We start from the raw sequence: 26,531 nt of genomic DNA on the forward strand, positions 1-26,531 counted from the left end.
GGACATTTAGGCTCTTTCCATAATTCGGCTGTTGTTGAAAGTGCTGCTGTAAACATTGGGGTACAAGTGCCCCTATGCATCGGTACTCCTATATCCCTTGGGTAAATTCCTAGCAGTGCTATTGCTGGGTCATAGGGTAGATCTATTTTTAATTTTTTGAGGAAACTCCACACTGTTTTCCAGAATGGTTGCACCAGTTTGCATTCCCACCAACAGTGCAGGAGGGTTCCTGCTTCTCCACATCCTCTCCAGGATCTATAGTCTCCTGATTTGTCATGCCAGTCAGAGTGGCTAAAATAATGATTGTTATTTTGAATGAACCTCCAAAAGTTTTCAACAAAACTAATTCCATACATTGATTCTTTCAGGGTTTTGTCAATGAAGACATTGATGTTATTTTAAATTAGAATTCAATGCATAACTAGGGTTTATTTTCTTTACTATTGAATTAGTTCATAAATATACAGCTACACAGATATTGATATACATTAATATATAAATTGGCTTATTCAATATTCCATTCTAGCATGAAAGTAAAAAATTACACTTCATGTTAGCTGTAAACTAAAAAATTATATTTCCTCAATGCCCTTTTGCAGTTAGGTTCTGGCCTGTCAATTATGTGCATTTATGCGAGATTTTGATGTAGAATGGAGGCAGAAGAGGGGAAAGGCAAAATGTAGGGCATGTTGTTTCTGAGTTAGGTTGTAATGTTCTGGAGCCAGAATCCATAGCAATGACTTTTTTTTTCCTACCAATTAGTTTCGTTCATCAAATTTTTAAACTTTTTCAACTATGTCAGAGACAAAGTGCTTCTCATTTCAAAGAGTCTTGGGAGCTCAGCCTAGAGCCTTCTCCAGGTCTTTAAAGAATGGTGCAAGTAACTAATTTTCCATACTACGACTTTTTTTGTTAAAACCAGCTAGAATGGATTTGTTGATTGCAAATGCAATCCAGAGGTCCTGTTGTATTTTAATACCTATAGCCCATTGTCTTTTAGAATAGACCCATTTTATTCCAAATTTCTCTCATAGTAAAATGACTTGAGGGTTGCTGTATATGAATGCATAACAACATGAGATTTGTCATCTCGTAAACAACATGAAATGAAGCATTGCATAGGTGATTTCAGACCCTCCAAAGAAATTTAACTGTATTTGGTTATTCTTTTATTTCTTTTCCCTTGTGAAGTCACAGCCAGAGTGAGAAGTTATTTTTTCAGAGTGAAAAGTTATGATTTTTAAATACTATATGTATATATTTTCTGTAAGCTTTTGCAACTAAATGTTTTTAGGTATAGTGAAAAAGAATTGGAAAAATTATCCATAAAGATCTATTATTAATATTGAGTTGTATCCCCTGAATATAACTGAAAATTCATGGTCATGATCACAGTGGATAAAAGATCTAAATGAAAATGATTGACTTTAAAAAATACCATAATTTTGTTGAGAGACAAAAAATAAGTTATGTAACAATCATTTCCACTTTCATTACATAGAATCAAAGAGCCAAAAAGACCAAAAAATGCTCCACAAAATATTTGAGTGATATATGAAAATATAAAATTATTTTAAAAATCAGTTTCATGTGAAACAGATTGGGTAACTGAAACTTATAAGCAAAATAAAAAGAGATAAGCTTGTTTTATTATTATAGATTTGTTGTTATGTTTTATACATATTCATGATTTAGTTAATATGGTGGTTACATTTTCCATATAATCCTCCTGGTATTTATGCCCTAAGGTAATCCCCTCCCCTTAAGTATATGTAGCACTCAGTCTGGCCAGTCTGCAAGTAACTACATACTGCAAGTAAATGCATGAATAAAGTAACCACCAATCTTTTCCTAGTCAAGCATCAGATGATTATGCAGTTCAGGCTGACACCTTTGATTTCAACCTAAGAGATAAACTTACTGAACAGTGCCTAGTCTCCTAACCTACAGAAACTCTGAGTTGAAAATATAAGACTTATGTTATATATCAATGTAACTAAGTCATTTGTTTTGATGTAATTTTACTCATATCGCACACACATAGAACTGAATGTTATTTTAGAATCTAATTTGACAACCAAATAAGCACAGGTATACAAAACACATAATGGTATGTTTTCTATAACACTCAGCATATTGTGTTGTAAGCAATTTCTTCTAACCAATCCAAAATGATATTCATGAAGTATTCATTAGGAAGTTTATTTTATAACAATAGTGGTTTCTAAGATGCAGTTTCCTATAGATAACCTCCTGAAGAGAAATTCTGTTTGGCCAATGATGTTCAATAAATATCCACTAAATAATATAAGTATACTTTATATAATATAAATATACATTTACTTATGAATGTTTTTTTTTTTTTTTTTTGCTTGTTAACGGATGTGCAACATAGCAGAATCACAATTCTTGGGTGAGTTTATCAAATTCCATTAATTAATTTACATTAAAAATATTACAGAAAGTGTTAAATGTATAATAAAAAGAAATAGTAACATAAAAACCCATAAACAAATCACCTTGCTTTAGTAATTGTCAACTCATGCCAAGCTTGCTGACTGCACATCCTGACCTGTTTCCTCAGACCTCATACCAAGTAAACCTTTCTTTAATCTGTCATTATCCCCTCTCTTTCTTTTGTTTTTTGTTGAAAATTATTTGATGAAAAAACCTTTTTTTTTCGTTTGTCCAGTATATTTTTCCATCCTCTGGATTCCATTGATTGCATCCCATGGTATTATTTAATAGATTTCTCTGTCACTATATTTTCTATAAATTGGTACTTTGGCAAGATTAATTCATAGGCAGTGTTGTGTTCTTTCATCAAGCAGCACATGATATCCAGTTGAATCTAATTTGTATTTTTTTTTAATTATTAAGGTAAAAACTTCAATTAATACCCATTTTTTAAAAGATCTGTATCTTGTGGGAGTGGGGGCATAAGTTATTTTCCATGTGTTTAATTGTCTAAGAAAGCTTACCAACTCTATTCAGAGGGATTGTCATCCTTTTCAGCATAGCAGCATGAGAAAAACAAACAATATGTTGCACTTACATAAACTAATTTCAATTTGTAGGTTCAGGAAAAATTACAACCAGCATATCTCTTTACAAGTGTATAGAGATTATGTCATATTTTCATTCCAGAATGCTCAGTGTACTATAAATGAACCCATACAATTTTGTAGAGATGCACGAGTGAAATTAGTGTTTCATTCACACTATATTTTTAATACCAATTTTCATTAGCAGAACTCCAAGTGACTAAAAATATGTAAAAATTTGAATGCCTTTTCAAGTTTTATTTATAATTATATTTGATAACTAAAATCAGAAATACAGAAAGAAATAAAAGCACTATTGTTATAGAGTTTCTAAAATACTGGACAAGTGGTAGAATGTTTCTAATAATATATACTTCCTTTAAAATTATCCTTGAGCTTGATAAGTGACTTAATGTATGCAGTGGAGATTTGGTAGTAGTATGCGCTACTGTTCAGCTTGAGAGGGGAATTCATAACAAATTGCTTCCTCAGAATGCTACTGTGAACACTCTTTAAGAGAAAAATAGATTCCTACTAAGAATTTTGTAATAGAGTTTCACATAAAACAAAAGTTTTCATTGAAACAAGGAAAGCAATACTTGATCTATAAGTTTTATGCCTTAAAATGACTGGAAATGTTTTGGAATTTTACTAGAATTTATGCTATTTTTAGAGCATATTATCCACAAATATGTATTTCTTTCATTTTCTCTGTGAATCTTAGAGCATTTAAAAGGTGTTATACTCTGGTCTAGATGCAGAGTTTTATAAAAAGCTTAACAAATTGCAAAAAATAAATTGTAAAATGAATTTTAAAAAGCTATCTCTTAGAGACATACCTGTCTCCCACATAAACACCAAGGAGATAAAAAGACTTGGACAGTTAACTTAATTTAATAACTCAAACCACTACTGGATAAACATTCCCCATAATGTACTTCCTTCAAATTTTGTTAGAAAACCAATCTTAGTGGGTCCCTTCCTGATCTTCCTTACTTAAAATTGCAACCCTACCACCTTTTCATCTCCCATCAAATATCCTTATTCTTCTTACTCTGTTCTTTCTTTCCTGTTTTGGGAGCACTTGTCACCTTATAAGCTATTAAATAATCTATTTATTTAGCATCTTCAGTCTCCATCTTCTCTCACTAAAGTGTAAGGTCCTTGGACAGGGATTTGTTAATTTCTTTTATTTTAGTTGATATATGCCCAGCACTGAAAACAATGAGAACACTGCCAGGTCCCTACTAGCATTCAGTAAATATAAGTGACTGAATGAGTCCAATAAACAGAAGTTAGAGTAATTCATGGTAATTAAGTTCTAATTTTTGCCTCTTAAGTCTCAAGACTGTAGGTGATAGGTTTGGTGTAACTGATGTCAATGGGGGGCAAAATGTACCTGTTACTAAAATGATATGCATGTCAATAACCAGTATAAAAGTAATAACAGAATGGAGTCATTACTACAAATCCTATAGACATTAAAAAAGATAATAAAAATATTTCAGATCTGTTCATTTTTCAATGAAAAAATTTTGTACTTATGAACAAAGTGTTAAAATCATTGTTTCATGCTTGTAACTTACTAAATAATGATAATCATGTATATATACTTATATTTAAAAATGGGCCCAGAACCAAATACTTGCTTTACAAAAAAAGATATTAGCCTTCTGGCAGAAATTTAAGAAATGTATGTTAAGTAAAATTAAATTTCAAATATTTTATTCACAAAGATTAAAGGTACTAATAATATTGATATTGTAAGGGGTTTATAACATTCTGTTAACTAATGTATACTGACATATTTTTGGAGGAGAAAATGAAAACATTTATGACATCTTTCAATATGAATATCCTTCACACAGCATTTCTGCTCGTAAAAATTTATGCTAAGAAAGCAATAGAACATGAGTAAAAAGATATGTGTTCTAATAGGTATAGTAAGCACGATTCCTAACAGAGGGACTTTTTTGTTAAAAGGTTATTTTTAAAATAAATTATATTAGAGTGACATTCTTTAAAATTATGAAAAGTCATCAGGATTATATTTATTATGTATTATTGGGGGGAGGAGCAGATTACACATATGTTCACTATTCTTAGTATGAATGGCAGTAAGGGTCACTGCTTTGCATAATCCAGAAGCACCATTTACATACAATATAATGTGAATGGCATCCTGGTGCACATCTGTAGTACAGGGTTAAGGGCAAGGGCTCTGGGTCTAGACTTCCTGGGTTCATTTATTTTCTAATGAAATATTACTTGTCTCCATATCTGAGTTGTACAAACTTAAGCAAGCTATTTTTTACCTGATGGAGTCGATGTGGCAATTAGATGACTAACTCAAGCAAATGCACATCAAATTTTGTGCTTGACACCCATATGTATAAGAGTTAACTATTATTTTTATTCAAGCCCCATGCAAATTCTGTTTTACTTTTTATTTTTATTTTTTTAATGTTTATTTATTTTTGAGAGAGAGAGACAGAGCATGAAAGGGGGAGGGGGAGAGAGAGAGACAGAATCCGAAGCAGTCTCCAGCTCTGAGCTGTCAGCACAGAGCCTGAGGGTGGGCTTGAACCCACGAAACATGAGATCATGATCTGAGCTGAAGTCGGATGCTTAACTGAATGAGCCACCCAGGCGCCCCTGTCTTATTCTCTACTGTATCCCTGCATATAATTGGTTCTTAATAATATTTTTGGATGATGGTTAATTTATTTTAATTAATTAAGTTAATCCCAGTATAAATTTATATATATTTATAAATTTAGAGAAGTTTATATACTTAGAGAAGAAATTCTGGAAGATGTATGTCAAAAAGATAACTGTGGTTATCACTATTGTATATAATTTAACTTTTTTCTATGTACTTATATTTTATGAAATTTTTAATTTTAGCGTATATTATACAAAATGTAGAGTAAAACAGATACCACTAAATGTCCTTCAGCATATGCATCCCCTATAGCCCAGGGATTCTATTTATAGGTGTTTACCCAAAAGAAATGTAAACAAATGTTCTAAGAAACTTGTAACACAATGTTTATAGCAGCCTTGTTCTCAATAGGCAAAAACTGGAAGTAGACTAGTTGCCTATCATTAAGAGAATGAAAAAACATACTGTGGCACATCATCCACAATCTTGCTACCTACAACAACACAGATAGAGCTCTTTATCTATTTATCTATCATCTATTTATCATCATCAATCTATTAGCTGCGGCAAATATAAATATTGATATAATATCCTTTACATCAAGATTTGTAACAAAAGAGAAACAATCTGTGGTAAAATATGAAAACATGAATATTTCATCGAAAGCAGGGCAAGGTTTTATTGGGAAGGGTAGCAGAGAATTTTCTAGTGTTATGGTGAAGTTCTATATGTTGATGGGTTTCTATATTACAGCAGTGTATGAATTTTTTAATGCATGCATGAGGGAAAAGTACACTTAGGATTTGTGCTTTTCGTTTATGTAAATGTGATCTCACAATAGAAATATATAAACAAATATTGAATAAAAGTTGATATGCATGTTGAAGTATTTAGCAGAAGGTATACTAATGAAATGAAGGATGAATAGACACGGGGTAGATTTTTTGAGAAAGCAAATACAGTAAAGTGTTAATGACAGAAACTCAGGTAGGGTATATGGATACTATCTTTTAAATAATTTCAGTCTTCTATGTTTGAAAACTGTCACCATAATGTAAGGTTGGATATACATATGTGTACAGTAAATTCATAAAAAAGAAATGTAAATGACCAATTCTAGATTCAAATTAAATGTGTCTAGGTGACAGAATTAGAGACATAGAAGGAAGGAAAGAAGGAAATCGTTTGAAAATTTGAAAAAGTGAATACACTAGTAGACTAAAATAAAATGACGGACACAAAATAGAATTTGAAAAAATTTACATAAAAGCAAAAAATATAGTAAAAAAATTAAAGAAATATATTTTAATAGAAATTGAAAGTAAAAATGAAGTTTTTCTCTTTCTGCATTCAAGAAAAAGAAATGAAAAAGAGAAAAAGAAAAAAGAAAATTGTTTGAAAATTTGAAAAATTGAATACACTGAAGTAGACTAAAATAAAATAATGGAGTTAAAATAGAATTAGAAAAAATATACACAAAAGTAAAATATATAGTAAAAAAGTTAAAGAAAAATATGTTTAATAATAATTGAAAATAATAATGAATTTTTTCTCTTTCTGTATTCAAGAAAAAGAATTGGAAAAGAGAAAAAGAGAAAAAGAAAGAAAATTGAACAGATGGACTTGCTAACAGATTGAAGTAGGACTGAAATTACTTCATTTTCCCCTAGAAGTCAGACTTTGTAGCGCTTTATAGTCCATAAACTAAGTAGACGGTGAGACTTCTGTTCTTGAAGAGCCAGGTTGGCCCACTTGGGCGGGGCTCAGTATAACAGCTCCATTCTCCACTAGATGGCACTGCTAGTCTACTGGGGTGGATTGTTGTGGTGCTCTTAGGTGCATGTTCACATGTGCAGGAGCAGTGAAAATGATGCCACGCAGCCACCCAGTCTCTAGTATTGGAACTCTGTTCTCCTGGATCAGCAATTGCCAACCCGTCCTCTGTCTTCAGCTTTCGTGCATTCCCTGCTTTTTCGCTGTCTGTGACCAGGCCCCAGGCAGTACCTCTCTCCCGAGTTTTGTCTCACATGCGGCCCCTTACTTCTGAGGGACTGCGGCTTTGACCCGCTCCGCCCCTCTGCAGGAGAGTCTCACTGAGCAATGGCCAAATGAGCAATGGCCAAATGCCGGCTGCACCCAGGAATGCTTGCTGGACCCTGCTGCCCTGAGACTGCAGCCAGGTGCCAGCCTGTCCCAGAAAAAGTTCCTGAGACAGTGTAGCAGGAGCTTTTCAGGGATTATGGAAAATCACAACACACATCTGGCACCAGGCTTCACCCTTAACGACTTTGTTCCAGCACCAGCAAATGTGGCCGCCTTCTGGGGTCTGCTGGGACCAAGTGGCTTCAACAGTCTCTACCAAATGCCCTTCTAGCAGTGGAACCGCTTTTCTCCATGTGGCCCAAGAACCTTCCAGACCCCACTTTGTTCCCGGGGATTCACCCTTCCCACCAGAGCACCGCCAGGTATCAAGCTGCCCAGTTGCAGACTTTGTGCTTCCCTTCTTTACAGTCTTAATGGAATATAAACCCTCTCCTTTCTCCTTTCTCCCTTTTTAGTTTAGTCCCTGCAGCTGTTTCCAATTTTCCACTTTTTTCCAGCTGCTTTTGGGGAGGAGGGATGCTTTTCCTGTATTCTCTCCCCACCCTGTCATCTCTATCCTCTCTCCACCCACAAAAGCATCTCCCTACCCTCCACATCACCTCTCTGTGCCACGTACCTGCTGGTACCTGCTGAATTCTGTGGTTCAGGTTGTGCAGATTGTTGTGTTAATCTTCCAGTCAGTTTTCTAGGTGTATAGGATGGTTTACTATTGGTCTGGCTGCATTTCATGGATGTGAGACACACAAAAAACTTCCATGCTGTTCCGCCATCTTGGCTCCTCCTCTGAACATGTCTTACTTCTGTGAAAACTATCCACAAAATATTTAAGGATTTCAACAGGACTACTAATTTCTTCTCAGGAGAAAATTGTGAAAAAAAAATTCTGTTGTATCCATGTCTGGGACTTACTTTTTCTTTCACTTTTAGGTACTCTGTTGATAACTGTACTATTGTCTTGAAAGACATTAACACTAGAAAAAGCAGAGTGAGAAATATAATGGAAATCTTTGTACTACTTTGGCAACTCTGTAATTCTAAAATTAGCTCAAATTGAAACTTTATATGTTTTATTTTTTTTAATTTTTAATGTTTATTTACTTTTGAGGCAGAGAGACAGAGAGAGAGCATGAGTGGGAGAAGGGCAGAGAGAGGGAGACACAGAATCTGTAGAAGGTTCCTAGCTCTGAGCTGTCAGCACAGAGCCCGACGGAGGGCTCGAACTCACAAACTGTGAGATCATGACCTGAGTTGAAGTTGGATGCTTAACCGACTGAGCCACCCAGGCGGCTCCAAAATGAAACTTTTCAAATAAAGTGTTTGTGTACTCCCAAGTTTGTAGATAGTTGCTACCAGTCCCTACATCAAATACTAGTGAGAAGTAAGTGAATATATGATCTTGATATAATTTCCCACATATACAAGTGCACAATAAATGTTTTATAATACTAATATTGAGTACCTATACATTGTTACACAGTTTTACGATGTATCATTTTAGGCTTAATTTTAAGTTTTTGTTCATTTTGTGTTTTGATTTTTATGTAGTAGATATGTTTTCTTTTATACTTTATAATTATTTTGAAATCAATGTCTTATATTTACATATTTCATTATTAAACCAAATTTTACAAATATTATTAAAACTTGTTCTAAGAATGGCCAGAGATGCATAAAACATACATGAAGCATAGATTTTTTTTCTTTTTTTTAGCACTCACTCTGATTTCTAATTACTTATCAAAAGAATAATGAGAACAGTTAAAGCAAGTATTCAACATGCAGGCTTTTAAATAGAAGCCTATTTAGAGGAATAATGCAATCCATAACAGAATATGGTCCTTGTGGTGTTTTGTAGTCAATCCTATAAAATATGTTGATGTTTTATAGTTTATTAATTTTGAGAAAGAGAGAGACTGCAAAGCCCGCAGATGATCAGGGGAGGGGCAGAGAAAGAGGGAGAGAGAGAGAGAACCCCAAGCAGGCCCCATGTTGTCAGCACTGATGAACTGTGAGATCAGGACCTGAGCCAAATCAAGAGTCAGATACTTAACCAAATGAGCCACCCAGGAGCCCCTAAAATATGTTGATTTTAACTTGTGACTATTTTGCAGGAACAGTTTTTATAATACATCTTATTTTTGCTTAAGGAATTATTTTATTCCAGATGAATTTGAAGGCATGACTAACAGATATGATGTTCTTTAGGACTCGCGAAGTTGATAACATGCAGGAATGAGTGAAGTTCATTGTCATGATGCCTGCGTCTATAGGGAAGTGGCATGAAGGGCGGCTGTGATGTGTTGGAATTGCTATAAAACTGCATATAACTTGGGAGAAAAACACCCCTAACTGCATTTGTGACCAAACGTGAAACTGACCCATTTGAAACTGCCTCCATTTCTGATGTCTTGGGCAGAAGACTGACAATATTTTCCATGTAGTTAGTGCTTCACAAAGGTTTGCCAAAGCGAATTGACTTTAATCTAGATGATGTCCCAGTATTGTTTTCTCATAATTAATTTTCCCCAAGGCAATTAACCCTTTCTAATTCTAGTCTCAGTTCCTGAGCTTCTGTAGACACTGCAGTGATTTCCTGACTTAGCATTCTGTTTGTTTGTTTGTTTGTTTGTTTGTTTAGATATATATTTTTAAAGCTCTTCTGTTGTTTACTATTATATCTATATGCTTTGTCTTGTGTGCTTTTAGTGTGTCATGTTCTAACTGATTTTTCACTCCTTTACTAATGCCTTTCACAATCAGAAAATATGCTTGTTTATAAATGAAACTGTATACAGCTTCGATTCTTTTACTTATTTGTTGCATTGGTTATTTTAATTGTTTTGCCACAAAATTCAACACATTCTTCTTTCAAACTGATGACTCATATATTCCTATATTTGCTTATGAATAAACAAAAGTTTGTTTCTGTTTTTTTCCCTCAGTATTCATGCATTACCTGTGGGAGTTCTCATCAAGGGCTGAAATTTTTCTGCATTCTTTTCTTTATTTTTAAAAATACTATAGGTATTTTTATTGGGGTTCATACATTTTTTTCACTTTGCTAATGTTAGCTTGCAATTATCTTGCTATTCATTAGAAACTGGATGTAGTAAACCATTGAGTACTAGTGCCAAATAATCTATTTATATTACTTTATTACAATGTTAAAAGAACCCTACAAAATTGGTATTGTTATACTCACCTTTCAGTTGATGAAACTGAGAATCAGATATTTTACCTAAATCTTCCAGTCTGGGCTTTTAGTTAGCCAATGGAAGACCTTAATATAAAATCCTGAGTCTTCAATGCCATAGCTTGTATTCTTCAACCTGCAACCATTCACTAATGCAATTTTGTATCATTCAACTAATAGCTGCCAGAGTGTCCATTTTGTTCCAGAACTGATGGTGACTTTTACCAACTCACTTAAAGGAAAGTTGTTCCCTCTGCAGAACAGACCTGCAGGTCAAGTGGCCTGACTCTCCAAGTGCTTTCAGAATTATAACAGGCATCTGTAAGAAAAGGGCCTCCACATTTGTTTATCTGTCATTTAAGTTTTCTAACGTTTTTATGGGTATTTTGATGAGAGATAAAGGGAGGCAGTTACAAGCAGGGATACTCAGCTAACAGCTTCTGGAAGCCCTAGCTTGTGTTCATTGCTGCAAATATAATATTTGGACATCAAAGAACACTTTGAAGTTTTCATTTTTCTCGCCCAGATGTTATTTTAAGAAGTCTTTGCTTTCCTTCCTGTGTTTAGAATCTTTGGTTTCAGATAAATACATTCTGTCACTCTCTATATATGTATACATATTTAAAACAAAAAGATATACTATATTATACTGATTCTTTAAATGAGAAGAAGTCATATACACACACTTCCAAAAATAAAGAATTTAATAGAAAAAGTTGCATCAACATTATTAGTAACTTATTTCAACAAAAATGTAGCAAGTCATCTTCACAGTCATTTTGAAATTTTTGGAAGAAACTTGACTTAATTTAACTTAAATTTGAAAATTTATTCACAGACATTACCATCTAAATAATAAGCATTAAGAAATTCAAAACTCTATGCCCATTGACTAGATACTATTCCTACTCTCAAAAGCTCATTCTAGATTTCAAATAATATGAAAAAAATAATGTGCCATTCTCAGATCATTCTTATGGTTGCTGTTTTCCTAGCAAACTGTTTCCCTCTACTATGCATCAACTCATTTTGATTCTCTACTCTCACATGTCTGCAGAGATTTTTAGTGTAAAAACTCCATGCTCTGCTCCCAAAAAGAAACCTCCTGCGCTTTTTAAATGTTATCTTTCTAGTCATCAGTCCAGGCTGCTTTTCCCAACATCTCCTTTACTTCTTTGCCTTATGCCTACACACTTAGCTACTTTCCATTGTTTTTCTGATGAAACTATCCGTTTTCTACCCCTCAGGTTTTCTTTCATCCCAGAAAGTCTGATAAGAATACTCAGGCTTCTGGCTTCACAGTCTGCTATTCTAGGCTAACTCATCCTTTGTCGCTGTGATCCTACTTATATTTCTTTCCATAAAATACCACCTCCTGTACTTGTCTATCCCATTTTTGTAGACTCAATTAAGCACTACCTTTTGCATAAAATCTTGCCTGACAATATAAGGGCTGATTATCCTCTGGATTCCCAAACTCCCTGTAGTTAATACAGAAGAATATATACTTATTTTTCTGTATTGTTTATGCTGAAATTTCAAAATTTCAGTTCTAGCTACACTCTTTGCTCTTACAGTGGTTTTCTATCATGACAGGAGAGATATACTATGATAACTCATATTAGAAAAAAATTAAGAGGTGCGTATTTAACCACCCTAATGAACTCCCCCTTTGTTTGGTTGACTATTCTGGTTTGCTCTTGCTACAAAGTGTACTTGGGGAAATCATCCCTTAAGAGTTGACAAGTCAGCAATCAGCCACCATAGCACTCTCCGGAAGTCACTAATCCTGTCAGCCACAAACTTGGCTAAACAGAGCAATTACTTTTTGTTGAAAAAACGTTTTGAGCTTTCCCTTAATGAGATTCACCTTTGCCTCTTTTTGGAGTTGGGACCTTTATTGAGAATGATTTCCCCTATATATATGAGTTGATATGGTATTATTTTCAAAATGATAAAAGTAGTCCTGTAAAGTTAATGCATGTCAAAAATTTTGTCTCCTTAATTGTTGGGAGAACCAGTATGAGTTCAAATAAAAATTTAACACATATATGGATATATATATATTCTCTATTGGACATAACATTACATATAAGAAAAAGACTGTTACATATCAGAAGCATTTCCATTGCCATCAATTTTCTACAATCTAAGCTGCTTTATCCCTCAGGATATAAAATAGCCTAGTCAAAAAAATGAAAGATGCATAATCTTATCCAATCAGATATTCCTCAGAAAGATCTGCAATCCAACAGCTAACACTTCATTGTTAGGATACCAGGTATTGTCTTTACCCATTTTTTGACAGAATAAATTGAGTCTTTAGTCTTATTAATTAATATTTTCTGAGTAATTTTTGATAGTTATTAAGCACCTATTAAGTTCCAACAGGCACTGAAGTTGCAAAGATTAAAAGAGAGAGAAAGAGAGAGGGAAAGAAAGAGAGGAGACAAAATTCTGTTCCATAAGCTGCTCACAGTCAGATACAGTAGAATGTAAAATTAATTGCAAAGCAATATGACAAGTAAAAGATAAAAGTGTGAGTAAATATAAGGAGTGCTGTTCAACTTTACATTGGAGGGTGTTAGGGAATTTTTTAAAAAATTGGGGGCACCTGGATGGCGCAGTGAGTTGAGCGCCTGACTTTGGCTCAGGTCATGATCTCGCGGTTCCTAAGTTTGAGCCCCACATTGGACTCACTGCTGTCAGACTGCCAGTGCAGAGCCTACTTCATATCCTCAGTCCCCCTCTCTCTACCCCTCTCCTGCTTGCACTCTCCCAAAAATAAATAAATCTTTTTTTTTTAAGTTTGGATATAGTAACATATTGCTTTAAAATATATTCATTTCAGTTATAAAAAGGGAGTCCAAAGAAAAGCACTAAGCATGATATGACAGTAGTAGGGAAGGCAGTATTCAGAAAAGTTCATCAAGGATAATGATGGGTCTCAAGCACAGACAGCTGAGTTCCTTCCCATCAAGGGTTCTAGACTCCATTCTGAAGCAGATACTTGCACAACAGATTCCAGAGAAAGGCACCCTCTGCTGTCATAGTCAGCTGTATAGGCTACCGAGCATGCCATGGGGGTCCATTCAATCCCTTGCATAAAGGAGGCAAAATCAGGTCAATCTGAAGTGCTTTCAACTGAGATCTAACTGTTTTGTTAAAGAGTTTCGCGATTTTATAAGACACAGCTGTCTCTGGTTCCCACAACCTCATGACTGCATCTCTATAGGGGCCGTTGGACACACATCATCTTTGTAGTGCCTGTTACTGCTGGCGTTGTCACTTTTTTGTTGCATAAATTAACTATGAAGAACTAATGGACTCATAGCTCCCACATAGTGTGCCTCTTCTTAAACATTGGCACAATAACAGGACACAGCGATGGATTGCTATTCTACCCTGAGTGAAAAAGCACATTTTAAAATCTTATTTCCAGGAGAAATCATTGATAAGAGTTAACCTTGAACACAGAGGGGAACCAGTACTCAAGAGCCATAATCCGTACTCAGGGGGTTGGTCCAGGGAGAAGGTGAATATTACATTGTAAACTTTTATTTTTTTTGAATGGATCAATGGCATTGTTATATAAATACGTGTGTGTGTGTGTGTGTGTGTGTGTGTGTGTGTGTGTGTATTTTTAAGTGACATTTCAGAAAAACTGCAACAAACAAGAACAAATATGAAAGCCCATCTTTTTTTTTTTTTTTTTTTTTTTTTTTTTTAATATATGAAATTTCCTGTCAAATCTTTCAACATACAAGGAATTCATTTTATAGACTTTATAGATCCCTCACACTTATGCTATTCTTCGTCAAGTCTTCCTGCTTCTAGAGTGTGAATCCTGTCCATTTGAAGTCTCTGGCTTCTTCACCTGTTTGTGAACCTTCCACTAAGTTTTACCACAGCACGTTTGTGAGACTCTTAAAGCCTTGGCACCATTTCTTCCTCCGTTTCTGTGTTGTCTTCACCATGCCTCCCCTTCTATTGTTGCTTTCACAAAATTATTTTTTCATCTATGTTTGCTGCTCTTTGGGGGAAAAGAAGTAAAAGGTTATGCCAGGCCCCCCAATATGTCTAAAATTCTTACATAGGATTTTTTTTAATGTCTGAAGAAAAGCAGTCTTAAGCATTGTATGTTTTCAAGGGCCCAGCCCTTCTCTGGCTTGCCTTCTTCAAATCAGTAAACAAAACAAAACAGAGAATGTGTACCAGTTTTGTGTTCCTTTTTTTCTGTGCAAAATTTATTTAATCCTCTGAAAATGTCTTTTTCTTCTACAACAATATTAGATTACATTATCGCGATCAAATGCTGTCATTTTTTTAAATATTCTGCTCTGTCCTTATATAGAATATATTTATAAATAAAACAGGACATTAAAATTAGAAAGGATCATGAGAAAGAATGAAGTTTGTTTGCAAGTGCAAGGACTCAACCTGAGCTATCTTTGGTGGAAAAACATTAAGGAAATAGTTTATTGGTACACATAAGAAAATTAAAGGAAAAGCACTGGTGATCAGAACTTCAGATTAAAATATATTCAGAGCTGTCTCTCTAGCTCTTATTTCTGTACCCATCTGTATTCTGGCTGTATTCTCTTTAACTGTATTTCTTCAAAAACTACATGCATTCAGTTTTGCAACTCTAGGATCACATACTCACAGCTTTGTGATCAATGATAAAAGGCCTCTTTTCTCCCAGATACCATTGAAAAAAAAAACCATGAAAATAAGCTTCTTTCTTTGGCTTTAGGTACGTTTGTATCTTGAACCATTTTGTCTACTCAAATGAACATAGTCCTTTATTCTATTAATGTCATGCATAGGAGTAATTGATTTTTTGAACTAAATGATTTTCTAATCCGTTGTTGCATAACAAACCATCCTAGACTTAGATTTGCTATAATAAAAATCCTCCATTTCTATTTCTATGGTTCAAGGGGATGATGACACAGGTGGATGTTTTTTGCTCACAGCCTCTCATAGGTTGCAGTCAGATGGTGGCCAGGGCTGGAGTCTCCTCAAAGTCTTTCTCATTCACATGCAAGGCAGTTGATGTTGGTTATCAGGAGCATCTTTAGCAGAGACTGGAAACTAAAACACCCACTGGAAACTTCTCCATGGGATTTGGGCTTCCCTACACCAGTGAGTAAATTTCAATGTTGATAGTCCTGAGACAGAGCTGCGCAGAAACTGCACTGATCTTTAAAATCTGGCCCAAGAAACCATGCCGTATCCATTGTACTGCCTCCTATTCATTAAAAAAAAGTTTTTGTTCAAGGAAAGAGTAATTAGATTTGTTGCAGGACAGTCAAAAATTTTGTAGACATTTTAAAAAACTATCATAGTCGATTATCCTTTGTAGAAGTATCATGGCTTTTGAGGAGGCTATAGGTGAGGACTTAAAAGAAAGTGAGGAAAATCTTATTAAAAATCAAAGGGAAGCAGATACTTGTAATGGGTGAGAGCATCATAAAATATACTTAATGCACTGAATGGTCTTGCTAAGGAAGTTGCTAGCTGACATGATGGACATGCAGCCTAGGTGGTGTCTTGCTGCTTACAGTAAAATGTGAAAGAAACAATGGAGGGACTGTTCCCCGTGAATGATCAGGAGTATAGCATTGAGAATTCTCAGGCTTTCTAGAAGACAAACAATGGTAAAATTAAGCAAAAGCTTCCAAGGAAAGACAAAATGTAGGGCACTGCAAGGAAATCATTGTCTACATATGAAACCACGAATATAAATGCAAAATGCCTTTTTTAGGGCCTCAGAAATATCAATTGTGGTGCTTCACACACAAGGCCCTCTGAAGAATTTAATGGATCATCTGATGGATCTTCTGAATCAAACTGTAGAGTTTTAAAGAAGCTTATGGGTATTGAGGAACTTCTAACATTTATTTACATGGATTTCAGAATTAGTATGGATAGACAATGTTTTTAGTAGTAACCTTGTCCTACAACTGTCCTACAACTGTATGTTGAGTGTGGGTAGAGAGCCAGCACATCTCTTTATATCTTAGGTTACACTTTAGTAGCTGTATCTAAGTAACTTAATTATAGAGAGAGTCCTGTCCATCTGGATTTGATACAGAAAGCAAGATTATGGATTTTTTTGCTGGCTATATTATGGGATGAGACTTTTGGCAAACTTAGAAGGGGAAGAAATATTTTGCATGCCATAGTATTATAAATAACTTATGATCAGGCAACAGCACCATATGCTAAACAGATTTGTCTTTTTTTCATTAAATTACCTTGTCATTTTTGTCAAAAATTAATTGACCTTAGATGTGTAGGTATATATCTGAATACTCTATTCTGTTACAATGATCCCTGTACCCATGCTTTCACCATACTACACTCTTTTAATTAACATGGCCTTGAAATCAAATACTGTGTACAGATGGTCCTCAGCCTGTGATGGTTCAACTTATGATTTCTCAACTTTACAGTGGTGTGAAAGTGATATGCATTTAGTAGAAACTGTACTTTGAATTTTGAATGTTGATCTTTTCCCAGACTAGCAATATGTGATACTGTACTCAGGTAATGCTGGGCAGTGGCAGTCACAGCCATCAGTCAGCCATGTGAACACAGGGTAAACAAGCAATATACTTACAACCATTCTGTACCCAGACAACCATTCTGACTTTCATTTTCAGTATAGTATTCAGTAAAATATATGAAATATTCAACCATTTTATTGCAAAACAATTTTTAGTAGATGGTTTTGCCCAACTATGGGCTAATTTAAGTGTCTGAGCAGATTTAACTTTGGCTAGGCTAAGTTACGATGTTTGGTAGGTTAGATGTATTACATACATTTTAGACTTACACTATCGTTAATTTGTGATGGGTTTATTGGGTTGTAACCCTATCACAAGTCAAGAAAGATCTGTATTATCCAATTTTACTCTTCATTTTTCAAATTGTGTTGAAAATTATAGTTCTTTTGTATTTTTCATGTAATTTATAGAAATGCTTGTCAACCAAAAAAAATCCCTATGGGATTGTTATTGGGATGCATTAAATCCACGGATCAATTTTGGGACTTTTAAATCTATAAAATATTGTCTTCCAATCCTTGAACTTAAAAATCTTTCCATTTACTTCAGCTCTTTGGAATTTTTTCACCAGTGTTTTGAACTTTTCAGCAAATAGATATCTTCTGTGAAATTTATAGCTAAATTTCAAATTTCTTACTATTATAAATCTTATTGTTTCTTAAATGTCAATTTCAATTTTTTCATTGTTATTATATAGAAACATAATTGAATTATTATATATTTCTAACAACTCTTTTTGTATATTTTGGGGGGGTTTCTCTATGTAGACAATCATATTGCTGTGAATAAAAACAGTTTTTACATCTTCCCTTCCAAACTTATGCCTTTTATTGCTTTTTCTTGCTTTGTTGCACAGGCTAGGATCTCTAGCACAATGTTGAATAGGAGTGGTGAGATTGGACATCCCTTCCTTATTCACTATTTTAGAATAGACTTTCATTATTATATATAATGTTAGCTGTAGAGGTTTTTTTTGTTTTTGTTTTTTATAGATATCCTTCATCAGGTTGAGGAATTCCCAGTTTACTGATAGTCCCTCAACTAAGTTTATCTCATTAGCATACCAAAGCCAGTCTTTTTACTCAGGATATTTCAGGAGTTTTAGGAGCTGTGTGCCAGGGACAAAGACCAAATGTATTTTCTTCCTTCTTTCCTTCTTTCCATCCTTCCTTCTTTCCTTCCTTCCTTCTTTTGTTTCTTTTCTTTTTTCTCTTTTCTTTTCTTTTCTTTTCTTTTCTTTTCTTTTCTTTTCTTTTCTTTTCTTTCTGTTGTGAGTATAAGTGGAGGAAGGGCAGAGAGAAAGGGAGAGAGAGAATCCCAAGCAGGCTCTGGGTTGGTAGCTTAGAGCCTGACAGAGGGCTTGATCCCATGGAACTATGAGATCATGACCCGAGCCAAAATCAAGAGTTGGGTGCTCAACTGAGTCATCCAGGCAGCCCCCAAATGTGTATTTTCTATTTCACCATAGGCATGGATAAAAAAAAAGTGGTTAGGATCGTTTATCATAAATGATAGGGAAGATTTTTTTTTTTTATTGTATCATCGTGTCAAAAATGAGAAACAGTTTGAATAATGTGCTTGTCTTTAAGAATCCAACTTATCAGTTTGGGGAAGCAATGAAAAAAAAAGAAAGAAAGAAAATCCAGTATTTCCTAAAACAGAGCTGACTCAGTTCCTCAAAATATGTCAAATATTATATATGCTGGAAATAGGATAACTTCTAAAATGATTGCTAAGTGGTATTTTTTTTCAAGTGGTATTTTTTAAAGTAATCTCTCTGCCCAATGTAAGGCTTGACCTCATGACCCCAAGAGTCGCCAGTCAGGCACCCCCTAAAGTGTATTTTGAAATATATGACTTCAGCTTGCTTAACTTATTTTTGCTCATTCGAGTCTTTGGAAGAATAGACACTTCAGCTTCTTTCTTTTTAAATCTCCAGATAGCTAATTATTAATAACATTTATTAATAACAAAAATTACTACTCATAATAATTTATGTTTGTATATTGCTATGAAATTTTTCCATTAGTAGTGTTCTGAGTGGTATTGACTTGCATATATGGTTGTGATATTTTAAAGTTGTGAATGTTGGATTGATATAATATTCTTATGCATGCTGTTTTCTCCTTGGCAATCTGGAATGTTGAAATGCATGGGATAATTTAAGACCGATTGTTCTAGCTTGGTGGATGTTGAAGAGATAGCATTAGTTCTCTTGGAAGTTGTGTCATCCCTCAACCACTGGGAAAAGAAAGCAAACAACAAAACAAAACAAAACTTTGATTCTAGTCAGGCATCTGAGAAATCCCTCTTGTTTTGTCTGCTCTGTCAGGGGATTGAGAAAAAAGTGGAAAAGAAAATGACTTTACAAATATCTGGTAATTTTCATATTTCTTTGGAAGCAAGGCATTGAAATGTTAGCAGTTATTAAGAGAAGGGTGTGTATTTGGGCACAGTTTCCATTGCAAGTATTCCATTCTTTAGCACATTCTGTAGTCTTCTCTAAATAAATTGGTTTGATAACTTTACCGAGTATAATCTGAGATGGTTTTAAGAGTAGAAGATAACGTCTAATAGGATATATTTAAGTTATAAATATAATCAAAGCAATGTCCTGATCATGTTTACTAGCCTAGAAGAAACATCACAGATATTTATAAGGACCTAGAATGCCTAATTTGCCTGAAGTGAACAGGAAAGTGAGTCATAAATGTAAGACATTTGAGCATGTCCCTGGTTGATCATATGGTGTCATGCTCACTCCTCTGAGGAGAGATGGAACTCCATCCAAAATTGGTAGGATGTCAAGACTGATGGCAACACACACACACACACACACACACACACACACACACACACACTAAAAGGATACAAAGAGTTTGATTGCTAACAAAACGAGGCTCTCAAATATGTCTAAAAATTGCTTGAGTTAGCAAGAAGGGGTGACTAGTCTTGGCTTTTATTGGGGTTAAAGGATAGAGCCAAGGTGAAGATTCCTTTATGTAGGCCAGGGATTATGTGGCTTGAACTACCCGTCCATGCCAAAAGAATGAGCACCAAGCTTTCTTAATAGTTTGCCCAAATGTATAGTATTTTTCTTCTTTTTCCATAATGTGTATCATCTTCTAATATGCTATATAATTTAATTTTAAAAATTATTGTTTATTCTCAGTGTTTCTGCAACTACATAGACATTCCAGAAAGTCTAGGTATTTATTTGTTGGGTTCACTGATGTTCTTATACTTTTATACTGATGTTTCTACATGCCAAGAACAGATTCTGGTATATAGTAGACACTTCATAAGTATTTGTTGCATGAATAAGGGAGCCAACTGGTAACAGAAGGAGACACAGATAGGTTCATATAGAAACATACAGAAGAGTTGAGCCACTGTAAGTGGGGAGCATTATTATGCACACCTTGAAGTCCTGCTGGCCAGGGGCTTGCCAAAGCCTTGGATGCAAAAAGAATTCTAGTTTTCAGTCACATGCAAGTTCCTCTTAGATGTATGTGAAATTCAGGATCTCTTGTACCCATGTATGTCCTTAATCTTATCCTTCACTACCTGAAATATCCCATGTGAGTCCTTATTTCCTATGATCAACATTGTGTAGCAAAAACACAAGAAACTTTCCACACTATGAAATGAAGCATTGATAAAATCTACTTTTGAAATAATTTTGGACCTCACTTAATATATGGTGAACTTGTGCAACCATAACTATGGAATACTCATACAAGAGACTTGATTATTAAATGTATCCATTGGCATTCATCAATTATAACTGCATTTCAAAAATATTTGCATAAATATAGCTAGTTGCAAGATTCTGTATCAAGAATTCTTAGAGTAAACTTACTTTCACTTAGAAAAGCAACTCAGGGGAGATTGTATGCAGTGTTCTCTTTGAAGTCTGAACTGAAATACAAATTAAAACCAACCAAATTAATGAAAAAAACTTTCTTAAATAGTCAATACATAGACTATATTTACAGTCTTGTGTTTTGCATGTTTTTACAAAAGTTAACTGTTGTGTTAGGTTCATAAGGTCAAATGTTTTGTTTGCTTGTTAATTGAATGACCTTGAATGTTTAGCTATTTACTTATGAGAGACTTTTTTCCCCCTTTGAGCAACTTCACATTCCAGTGTTTATCATTTGCAGATAAGATTTCAAGATAGTTTTTACTCTGAATCTTTGCTTTGTTGACTATAATTTGTCACAACTGACTTAAAAATTTTTAATATTCTAAAAAGAGCCTTTTAAAATCTCTGACTTCTCAAGAAAATGCAACTCCTAAATTGCTCATGTTATGGTATATTTTTCTCTTTTTCATTTCTCAATGATAATTTTTAACTCCCAAAATACTGCTCTTCTTGAATATAGAGATGATCTAAATGGAAATAAAGTGATTGAGTGCTTACCCTTGTGGGGTGCATTAGATTTGTCAGGCCACTCAAGTCCATTTAGTAAATTGCTACTCCAGTGCATTAAGTGGGGCTCCAATTGCCTAAAATCGTTAATGCACTTAATAATTTGGCACTTGTAATTGCCAGTGAGGTAGTAGTACATTTGCTTTCAGATTCTCATAGTAATGATTATAAAGAAAGAATTTGTGCCCAAAGAATTACCTGGTTAGCCATTAGAATTATATAGGCTCTCTTAAATTTATAATAAACCCTTTTGTCATCCAATACTAAATAATGAATATTTCACAAGGTGCTGCCAAAGATTTTGGTTCTTCTCAAAATTAAAAGTTTATTCTTCCCTGCATTAAGAGAAACCACATATGTATACTCTAGAATTTCATTGCTGTATTTTCATGTCCTTCTCATGTTTAACCAAATTACTACTTTAAAAGCCTCATGTAGTCTTCTGGAGCACAGGCACAATAAAGAACTTAACAGTTTGGTTGGCAAGGGGTTAATAAGTTATTATTCAATCCACAGTGTTAAAGTGGGTATCAGTTTTTCTAATAGAAAAACAATGGTTAGTTTCTTACCTGATTTGAAGACGTAATCACATAATTCTAATTTTCTATGTTGTACTCAATGAATACTCTGTTATCATAGGCAACCACTGGTGCCAAGTAATTAGTTTTAGTCAATAGACTGGCTTTATGGCTCATTTAAAGCCACCCATTATCTCTCACTACAGTTGTGATTCGCCTTTGTCAATGTAACAATCTTGAGAAGAAGCATCTTTAAGACGTGCACTTTCCCAAGCGTAAGCAAATGTTACACAAGATCCAGTTCACCCTCCACATCCCAATTCTAAAAGATCAGCAGAATTCAGGATGTGTTTTCAGGCATCCTAATTTCCTGGTATTCACTTCTTAATTAGCCAGTGAGAAGTAAACCAGCCTCTGTAATCCTGAGGGGAATGGAGGTGAGGGCTGTGTTTAATTGGTGACTTAGAACTGCTTGGAAACTGCTGTTACCCTTAGAGATATGGTGTCTATCATACTGCTGTCATTAAGGGTAGCCTATATGGATCATGAGTCAGCTTTTAAGCCTTATAATGAAACCATTTCATTTATGGTATGCTTCTGTAAATTTTTTGCTGTGCTCTGTAAAGAGTTTCATCTAAGGTATAAACAGAAAATGGTTTTATTTATAGTTGCTTTCCACTTTGTTTTATTACTACCATTTTTACTGGGCATCAAGATTATTGTTTGATATCTTACTCTATTTCCAGATGTTCCTTTTCACCTTGGGTTATTAAGACAGTTTGATTCAGTTAGTGAGAATCTATTCTACACATTTTGAAACACAGATCTAAGGTACCTTGTTAGCACAGTGGGCAGAGCATTAGTGTCATAAAACAAGGCTCTGTAGTGGACTTAGAGCTCTTGCCTTTCTACCTTTGTAGTTTCAGTGAGGCCCCAGTAGCTCATATCATGGGATAGGTGAATTTGGTCTGCTTCTCTTAACTGTCTCTCTCATATGTCTTTACTCCAAGGGGAAGATGGGACAAGAAAGAAGAGGGAAAGGAGACTGTTTGATTTTGAGTGTCCATGGCAATTTAGCTGATTCCTTGACTTATAACATGGGCAGCCAGACACACATTGGGGGTGGTGAGGTCGTGGTCTTTTTTAAGATGGTCATCATCTCTCATCTATCTTGTGGTTTACAGAGTCAATAAGAAAAGCAAAAACCTTACTGGGAAGACATTCATTTATAAATAGTCTCCCATTGGTGATTACTTTTGGCTTGGGATACATCATTCAACTAACTCCTATTGGGGGCTCTACATCGCGTTCTACTATGTGGGCACTCTTTGCCCCATTAGAGTAGAGTGAGGTAAATCTGCTCTGGAAATATAATCTACTTTTTATATCCCAAATCTGGTACCTTTGAAATAGCAGAGATCTAACTTCCCTACCTTTTGTGACCTAAACTGGAGAGACAGTCTCAGGCAGTCATGTGTCTCAGTGTTTGTTAGTAAGTGATCTTGTTTGAAATGGTACTGTACAGCCCAGCAACTGAGTGCTTCCCTGCTTGTCTTTTATTTATTTATTTGTTTGTTTGTTTGTTTGTTTGTTTGTTTTACAGAGTGAGAGAGACAGGCAGAGGGGGAGAGAGAGAGAGAGAGAAAGAGAGAGAGAATCTTAAGCAGACTCCATGCTCACTATGAAGCCTGACATGAGGCTGCATCCCGCGACCCTCAGATCATGACCTGAGCCAAAATCAAGAGTCAGATGCTCAAACTGACTGAGCCACCCAGGCGTCACTCTGCTTGTCTCTTTTTAAAGTATTGTGGGCAATATCTTCAGGTAAGAGTTTGCAAAATGTGATATGCGTAAGTTTCACTTGGGGAGTCTGTTAAATGCAATTCCTAGGTTACATTTTCCTAAATTTCTGATTCGTTCAGCACAGAGTCTCAAAATACATATCTTTTCAAGCACTCCATGTGATTCTGATGAAGGTATCTTTGAATAATACTTTGAGAATTGCTTAAATGAGGAAATCAGTAATAAATAAAAATGGTTGCTGCCATCAGAAACCACATTTGGAGAAAGAGGGTCTTCAAGTCATATTTGGAGAAAGAGGGTTATAAAAATAGTAAATCAATGGCTCTCTCATAATTTACTGAAAAAGAACTTACTAATCCTCTGCCTATATAACATTAGATACTATATTTTTGAACAAGGAGAATAAAATTGTAATTATGGCCTAACTGGCAGGTATTAGAAATACATCATGCACATTATAGCAACCGTTACATAACCCAACACAATATGTAGTTCTATTTATTAAATGATTAAATAAATTAACACTTTTCTCAGCCTGGTGAGCGGTTGAAATTCTCTAAGGATGCCTTAATTAAAGGATGGTTGGGCGCCTGGGTGCTTGGTCAGTTAAGCGTCCGACTTCAGCTCAGGTCATGATCTCACAGTCCATGAGTTCGAGCCCCATGTCGGGCTCTGTGCTGACAGCTCAGAGCCTGGAGCCTGTTTCAGATTCTGTGTCTCCCTCTCTCTCTGCTCCTCCCCTGTTCATGCTCTGTCTCTCTCTGTCTCAAAAATAAATAAACGTTAAAAAAATTAAAAAAAAATAAAGGATGGTTTATTGTAAGGATATGAGCTGTAATAGGGCAATAAAGACCTGATGGAAACACAGAGACTGCCTTGCAGCCAGGCTTCCTGAGCTTTTTACCACATTTGGGGTTCCAGGATAGCTCAGCAGCATCTGCAAGGCTTTATCATCCATGTGACTAAGCATCTCTCCATGTGTGTTCCTCTCTCTGGGATGCTATAGACTACTTTTTCTTTTCCTTTCCTTTGTTCTCATTATTTCCCAAATTTGTAGCCTTTTTCGTCATTTTTTTTCTCATATGTTTTAGGAGAACTGCTCTATAGTGTTTTTCCCGTAGAAAGGGGAACAGCTAATTCTAAACTCAGCCCGATCTCAGACTGGTATTAGGCAGAAGAACTCAAGGAACTCTGACTCAGGATTTTGGGGCTTGTCACCAAGTTAATATTATTGCCAGAGGGATCTTTATTTGTGCTTTAATTCCACAGACTTTATAGTCCAACAGCCAACCAACTGTTAAACAACATATACCTGATGCTGTTTAAGCTTTGGGGGCTGAATTTAAAAAAGGAGTCTACATTCAAGAGGGAAAAAAAGATATCAAAAGAGATATTTATAAAACAGTTTACATTCATACACATTATAGTTTGGGATCCCTAAGGAAGTTGAAACTTAGCTGAGGAGATGTATCACAGGAGAGGGAAACATGACTTGGGCTTTACAGAGTGGTTAATTTTGAGTTGCTAGATTGGATTTCAGCAAGAATATCAGCCTCGCCACTGCCCACTCACATCAGAGGATGTGTAGAAAGAATTCTAAGGCTTCGTTTGCCCACTGTAGTAAGCCACGACATGCCCAGAATTTGCCAACCTTCAAATCAATTAAAAGCAAGATCAAGTTAGAACAAGACAACATAATATAAACTGTGCTTGTGAGTGGTGAGAGAACATGCCCTTCAGTAGGGGCAACAACGAAAGACACTGGTCAGATTAAATTAAATAATAAAATCTAATTTACATTTGAAGATTTTACTAAAATCTTCACGTAATGACTTTTATTTTTTATTTTTTTAAGTTTATTTTGAGAGAGGGAGCACACAAAGGAGGGGCAAAGAGAGAGGGAGAGAGAATCCCACACTGGCAGTGAGGAGCCTGAGATGGGGTTCAGGCTCAAGAAATAGGAGATCATGAGTCATAACTCACTGAGCCACCCAGGTGCCCCTCAAGTAGTGACTTTTATAAATCATAGTTGATGCTCCACACTTTAATAAAATACTATTGCTTCTGTATAATAAAAATTGGCCTCACAAGATAAAGAGACTTAGAGTCAAAACTTTACACATTTAAGAGCACTCAGGTAGAAGCCTTAGCTATCAGATAAATTTGTGAGACTTTGCAGGGTAATCTTACAGGTA

Source organism: Panthera onca, chromosome B3, assembly GCF_046562875.1.
Source record: "Panthera onca isolate mPanOnc1 chromosome B3, mPanOnc1 haplotype 2, whole genome shotgun sequence".
Lineage (NCBI taxonomy): Eukaryota > Metazoa > Chordata > Mammalia > Carnivora > Felidae > Panthera > Panthera onca.